Here is a 7,100-nt window from a genome sequence, read left to right as displayed (position 1 = left end):
CCCCCCGCTCTTGTCGCGGATTCCCACTTTACCTGGGAACTTACCGGTGCACCACCCTGACCGCAGAGAGTTATGAGTCCTCATTGAGGTTATGGCTGAGGTTCCCCGTACGGGCCACCACTTGTCGCGTCCGTCTCGACCAGCAAGAAAGATGCAACACCAAGCTCTTCTCTCAGCAGTTTATTCAGGACCTTTGAGCATTCTTCTGACCCTGTGGAGAATCCCACACAACCTTAAGTACCCGCTGGGTAACCAACCCTGATATGCCACGTGGGAGCCATCAATAGGTCCAGGTACGCGGAAGCAAGCCAGATTCTATGCCTTAGCCAAATAAGGAGTTGTTTACCACAGAGACCGCTCACCATCGGGAAGGCGGAGGGCGGAAGCCGGCGCCATCTTTAAGGTGTGGCTGCACGCAGCTCTCTACACTGCACAGAAAGCTCAGCTGATATTATAGGAAACAGACACATCCTGTTTCTGTGAAACCTGCGTAGCTGCTGCTTAGAGGAAATGTATTTTTGTCAGTGAGAGTTTTTCTTAATGTAATAGGGAAGAATCAGAAAAATAATTAGCGTAGATTCACTTAAGCTTTCTTTTACTGTTTATTTAAATTAATTTTATATGGATAAGATGGACTTTACACACACACAAAAATCTTTCTCTGCATACATTTTTTGCTTGTTTCTGTGGTGTCATGTCTCAGATTCCTTAAACCTTTTGAGGCAAAGATCCTCATGTAGCAAATAGCCAGAAGGGAAGGGAAGCAAAGTGAAAATGGAGGCCAACTAACACCTGACATTGTCCACTCGCTAGGGCTGCTGTTTCCACTATTGGAATTGATGATGGCTAGTTTGCAGATTCATTGTCATGAAATGGCCATTACATCAACGATAAAAAACGGAGTGGCTGGGAATCCATTTATAGCGTTGGGCTTTTGATATCTGCATACTAAGTGTCTTAAGCACCCAAGAGCAAGCTCTCTCCACAGAAGTAAGGAGTTTCCAAAGGAAAGGGCTAATACTCAGGCCTACATTAGAGGATTTGGAGAGAAAGCAAAACAGACCAGCAAATAGCTCTTAGATCCTGACCTCTTCCCACTTGATCCTTCCTTCTTCAAATTTAAAGCTGAGTAAGCTGAGGAAGGCAGCAAACTAACTCCTAATTTGGGCCTTGTTGCCTGACTTCCCCAGACATTTCCTACACTCTTCCATAAGGGTCTGACTTGATACCTGACCTTGTAAATGTTCTTCTCAGAAGGAATTCTATTGAATAATAATGTCTTCAAAAACTAACTCTGTGGCACATCTTTCCTTCCCTACCATACCTAACACAGCCTTTACTTCAGTTCACAGACAAATTGAGTATGATGCATTGTACATGCTTTAACGTTTGTGAGCTTTAACTTTAAGTTATAAAATATGCATATAAAAACCAGGTACCACAGGCTGGGAAGGTGGCTCAGTGGTAGAGTGCTTGCCTTGCATGCAGGAGGCCCTGGGTTCAATTCCCCAGCACCACATAAGCAGAAAAAGCCAGAAGTGGCACTGTGGCTCCAGTGGTAGAGCTCTAGCCTTGAGCTGAAGAGCTGAGGGACAGCGCCCAGGCCCAGAGTTCAGGCCCCATGACCGGCATGGTTCATGCTTATAATCCTAGCTACTCAGGAGGCTGAGATCTGAGGATTGCAGTTTCAAGCTACCCAGGCAAGAAAGTCCATGAGGCTTTTATCCTTAATAAACTACTCGGAAAAAGCCCCAAGTGGTGCTGTGACTCATTTGGTGGAACACTAGCCTTAAGCACAAAGCGGCTCAGGGACAGTGCTCACACCATATATTCAACCTCCATCACCATAAAACAAAACACATATACCTAACAAAAGCTGTGCACACATTTCCCTCTTTAGGCCATCATGGTCTCCTACCTCTGAACACACGGTAGCAGAACTTTTGTAGCTCATGATACTACACCTTTGTGGCCTTGGAAGGTTTCTCCTGACACGTCATTTCTACAAAGCTTTGGAGGGGGCTGTGTTTAACAAACTGACTTTCTGTTCACCTTGTGTTTCACACATCATATGGCCCCTTCCTCTGAGCAGGGGAGCTGGTTAATTTAGCATGGATCTCTGAGCTAGAGACATAATTTCATTTGCATTCCAGGAAAAAATAGAAATTCCAGTTATAAAACAATGCATCCATACTGTTGAAGTCTTGGTGTTGATTTTCCTCCTAGACTTTGAGAGCAGATTTTTTTTTTTAATTTTATTTTGCCAGTCCTTGGGCTTGAATTCTGGGCCTGGACGCAGTCCCTGAGCCCCATTTGCTCAAGGCTAGCATTCTACCACTTGAGCCACAGTGCCACTTTTGGCTTTTCTTTGATTCCTTAGAGATTAGAGTCTCATCAACTTCCTGCACAGGCTACCTTCCAACTGTGATCCTCAGATCTCAGCCTCCCAAGTAGCTAGGATTACAGGTGCAAGCCACCAGTGCCCTTCTAGATTATTTTTTTATATGTACAAATATATCATAGGAGAAGCATGGTATCAAGGACAGTTTCAATTCTTTTGTGTTCATGTACCACAGCTTTATCATTAAACCCCAGTGTGATCTTTCTAACAATGCCTTGGGCCTTCTCATTTAGAAATCTTAGATATTAGTGTAGCTGGTTCATTTAAAGGAATTAATTCTTGCCTAGTGCAAAACCTTACCAACCTTGGGGGCATATGACAAGGCTGAGGTGAGGGTGGCCTCACCTCACAGACTGCACCTCACACCAGTCCTGCTCTCCTGTGATCCTTATGCACTTCTCAGCCTCCCTCCTTATGATATAATCTAGTTGGCTGCAGGTGGCTCACATCTGTAATCCTAGCTACTTAGAAGACTGAGATTCATCCAGAGGATCTTGGTTGAAGACAGCTCAAGCAGACAAGTCTGTTAAAATTCAGCCTCCCAAAGCAGTCTGGAGGGTCCTTAGAAAGCTAAAGATTGACCTCCCTTACGACCCAGTCATATCACTTCTAGGAACCAATATACAAGGACACGTGCACCTCCATGTTTATTGCAGCACTGTTCACAATAGCTAGGATATGGAAACAACCCAGATGCCCCACCACAGATGAATGGATCCAAAAATTGTGGTATCTATACACAATGGAATATTATGCAGCCACTAGAAATGACAAAATAATGGCATTTGCAGGGAAATGGATGGAGCTAGAAGGAATCATGTTGAGCGAGGTAAGCCAAGAACGAAGAGACAAACGGTATATGGTCTCCCTGATAAGTGGATGCTAAATCCAAAATGTTAGGTGATACGACAAAACTAACAGGACTTAAGAAACAAAGAACTCGCCGGGCGCTGGTGGCTCACGCCTATAATCCTAGCTACTCAGGAGGCTGAGATCTGAGGATCACGGTTCAAAGCCAGCCCGGGCAGGAGAGACCGTGAGACTCCTATCTCCAATAAACCACCAGAAAACCGGAAGTGGCGCTGTAGCTCAAGTGGTAGAGCGCTCGCCTTGAGCTGAAGAGCTGAGGGACAGCGCCCAGGCCCAGAGTTCAAGCCCCACGACCGACAAAAAAAAAAAGAAACAAAGAACTCCCACTCATCTGGTTGAACCACTACTAAATATCCCCATGCTGCTGCTCACATATATGGTGTATAACATGTGAACACCGTTATATGTTACAGACTGTGATAACAATTTGCTCCAGGAAAGTTAAAATGAACTTGTGACTTTAAATGAGCATCATTATTCCACAATACTGTGAATTTCCGGAAATTATGTAATCACTTAATCACAATAAAAAAAAAAGAACCTCAGGGAAGGGAGGGAAGGAGGGATGGTAGGGGAAAACAATGGAGGGGGTAACAATGTTCAAGAGGAAGTGTACTCATTACCTCACTCATGTAACTGTAACCCTCTGTATAGTATCTTTACAATAAAAAAAAGAGAGGCTAAAAAAAAAAATTCAGCCTCCCAAATAACTAGTGACAACAGGACTGAAAGTGTGATTCAAGTAGTCAAGTGCCAGCAAACTAAGCAGAAGGCCCTGAGTTCAACCCCCAGTATTTGTGGGGGGCACACCAAGGGCAGGGGAGAGGGAGACAAGGAGATGCAGAACTGTATCCCATCTTGATAGTGTTCAGAGGATGGGGAATTAGTAGTTAGTATCTCAATGGCTGTTGTCAGTCAAGCCCAGGCTAATAACTCTGCATGTGAAAAGCTGTAGTTATTCTGTAATGGTCAGACTCAAACTACCTAGAAAGAATCACCTTATATTTATGTAGGTGTAAGTTTATGCTTTGCTCCACTGTGTTAAATCAGAACAAGAAACCACCTCTGAACTCAGTCAGCTCTGGGGTGGGGATGAAGAAGCAGATTCTCAATATAGTATAGCATCAACCTCTCTGGAACTGCAAAGCCTGTAAAACAACTCCAGCACAGCACTGACTGTGTTTAATGGGAAGTTCTTGTCTTCTGTGAAGGCCACCTTCCCCTTGCCTGCTTTGCTCTCCAAGCTCCTGTGCAGTAGCATGCACCAACACATAATGGGATACAGGCATTGGGGTGCTTGCTGATCTTTCTTTCCAACCTCATGTCTTAAATTAGCCTAGCTCCATTCTCCCTGAGGAGATTTAGTCCAGTTTATATGACTTTAGGAAATACCTGTTGTTTCCAGATTCAATGTATAAAGCCTCCTATCAGGTCAGGTCAGAACCCTTAGTCCATTACTCTTCAGTCAGCACCAGGCAATCTTGGCACCAAGTTCACTCCTGAGTTTTCTCTTTGCTTGGATACAAGAAGTCCATAAAGTCAGAAGGATTGTTGGGTCTTCAAAGAGAGAAAGGTGGAAATGTTGCATGTAATGGTCAGAATGCCCAAGAGCCAAAATAGTCAAATACCAAAGCAGTTCTGGCGATGTCACCTAGAACCGGGGGCAGCAGCCAGCCCTGCATGATATCCAGGCTGTTGTTAAGCCTTTGCAACTTGCAGTAGGTAGATCCACAGTCTACAGCTTCTGGTAGGAGGATTTTTTAACAAATCTTGGCTTTTGTGGTTTGCACAGTTTTCTTTTTGGAAAATTGCAGTTTATAGAAATTTTTTCATCTGCTCACACATGCAGTGCAGTGTTTTTACTAATTCCCTGTTTATTTTATTTTAGAAACTTGCTGAATACTTTCATTCAGTTTAAGAAGTCTGTTTGTTTATTTATTTATTTATTTTGGTTGGTCGTGGGGTTTGAACTCTCGGCTTGGGTGCTGTCCCTGCACTTTTCAGCTCAAGGCGAGCGCTCTACCACTTGAGCCACAGCACCACTTCCAGTTTTCTAGTGGTTTATTGGAGATAAGAGTCTCACGGATTTTCTTGCCTGGGCTGGCTTTGAACTCCTATCCTCAGATCTCAGCCTCCTGAGTAGCTAGGATTTCAGGCGTGAGCCACCGGCGCCCGGCTATTTTTTATTTTTGTCAGTCATAGGGCCTAAACTCTGGGCTTGGGCACTGTCCCTCAGCTCTTGGCTAGTGTTCTACTACTTGAGCCATAGTGCCACTTCCAGCTTTTACTGCTTATGTGGTGCTAAGGAATTGAACTCAGGGCCTCATGCATACAAGGCAAGCACTCTACCACTGAGCCACCTTCCCAGTCCCAGAAGTCTATTATTATAGCTGTAAAAGTTCTAGCCATTTGACCAGGAGTGTCTATTTTGCCTCTTTGTGATGTGGTTTGGGCTATCAAAAAGGCTTGCTTCCAAACAGCCTCTACCCCCTTCAGACAGGCTCCAGATAGCTGCTCTACTGTTATGTCTCCCAAGATTGTGGTAGCACGTCAGTGAGTACCTTGGTTAAAAAATTATTTTAGACAATGTCCTAAGGAACTGTGGTTTGGCTGTTGTTCTACTCAGTGTATCTGCTATGTTCTCTGGGGACATTCCATCAAATCTACTTGGTTCATGGAGCACTGTGATCCTTCCCCAGAGGAGGAGGCCATTCCTCCTGTGAGGAGCCTCCAGATCTGCATAAATCACACTGATACCCAGTTTTCAAATAAGAGTGGTTCTTTTAGTTCACAATCTAAAAGCTGCCCTTTTACAGTGGCAGTGAGAAGCCATGCACCAGTTGCTAACACACACCTGTAATACTAGCCACTTGGGAGGCAGATACCTGAATAGCAGTTTGAAGACAGTGTAGGAAGAGAAATCCAAGAGATTCTTATCACAGTTAGCCAGGAAAAAGCCACAAGTGGAGCTGTTGCTCAAATGCTTGAGTGCCAGCCTTGAACCCAAAAAGCCAGGTAGAGAGCCAAAGGCCCTGAGTTCAGGCCATAGTAGTCACACACGCAAATACACACACACACACACACACACACACACACACACAAAACCAATAAGGGAGCAAAATTGCATAGGAAAAGGAAGTAGGGGGTGGGGTTTAGTATAATTTTGTGGTTCTTTTTGTAACTATTTAGTCCATCCATGATAAGAGCTTGTGTTTGTGTTTTCTCAATCACACGTACCTTGTTCCTCAGTTCTAGAGATTGACTGAGAGAGTGTGGCCCAGAGAAGAATCCTCTTTGTTGAGCCCTGCTGAAGTGATGGCCTGGAAGTCAGATTGCACAGGGCAACAAGTCAACCTATTGTGCAAATCCTCCACTTCCAAAACTCAGCACCCAAAATTTACCTTGGCCAATTAGCACACTGCTGTCTTTGTACACATTAGTGCGGGGAGTATAGGAATACCATGTGTCATGGACAATGAGTGTAGCTGACCCTTCATTGTTGGCCACAGGTCCTGGAGGAATCCAAGATCCTGCTGCACTGCAACATGAAGATAGAACTGGAGCAGGCCAACAAGAGGGAGTGTGAGGTGCCGAAGAAGATCTGGGGCTCAGTTCAGCAATGCAAATTCTAAGTCAGATGTTCTATGAGAAATCCCAACACACACTTAGGGTTCATGCCAAGATGTCAGCCAATTCTTCCTGATTAAAATATGTCCAGGTCTTACCCAGTTAACATGAAGAAATACTTTCTGGATAAGAACTTACTTTTCAGTATTAGTGAGTCACTGAATAGATTAAGTAGCTAAGTTATATGCTAGTCTTAGTGGGT

The 7,100-nt window shown here is 44.3% G+C and overlaps 1 long non-coding RNA gene across 1 annotated transcript in view; it reads left to right on the top strand.

Moving 5' to 3' along the window:
* The window catches only part of LOC105985966, a 13,073-nt gene extending 6,319 nt beyond the window's left edge, over positions 1-6,754 (top strand). Inside the window, exons 4-5 of the long non-coding RNA XR_001175087.1 lie at positions 5,752-5,824; positions 6,521-6,754. This is a non-coding gene — a long non-coding RNA (uncharacterized LOC105985966). The remainder of the gene's footprint in view (positions 1-5,751; positions 5,825-6,520) is intronic.
* The last annotated feature ends 346 nt before the right edge of the window (positions 6,755-7,100 follow it).

This window comes from Dipodomys ordii, unplaced genomic scaffold (assembly GCF_000151885.1).
Source record: "Dipodomys ordii isolate 6190 unplaced genomic scaffold, Dord_2.0 Scaffold32, whole genome shotgun sequence".
In the NCBI taxonomy this organism is placed as follows: domain Eukaryota; kingdom Metazoa; phylum Chordata; class Mammalia; order Rodentia; family Heteromyidae; genus Dipodomys; species Dipodomys ordii.
Note: the sequence above shows the minus strand (reverse complement) of the source record. Positions and strands in the feature narration are given on the sequence as shown.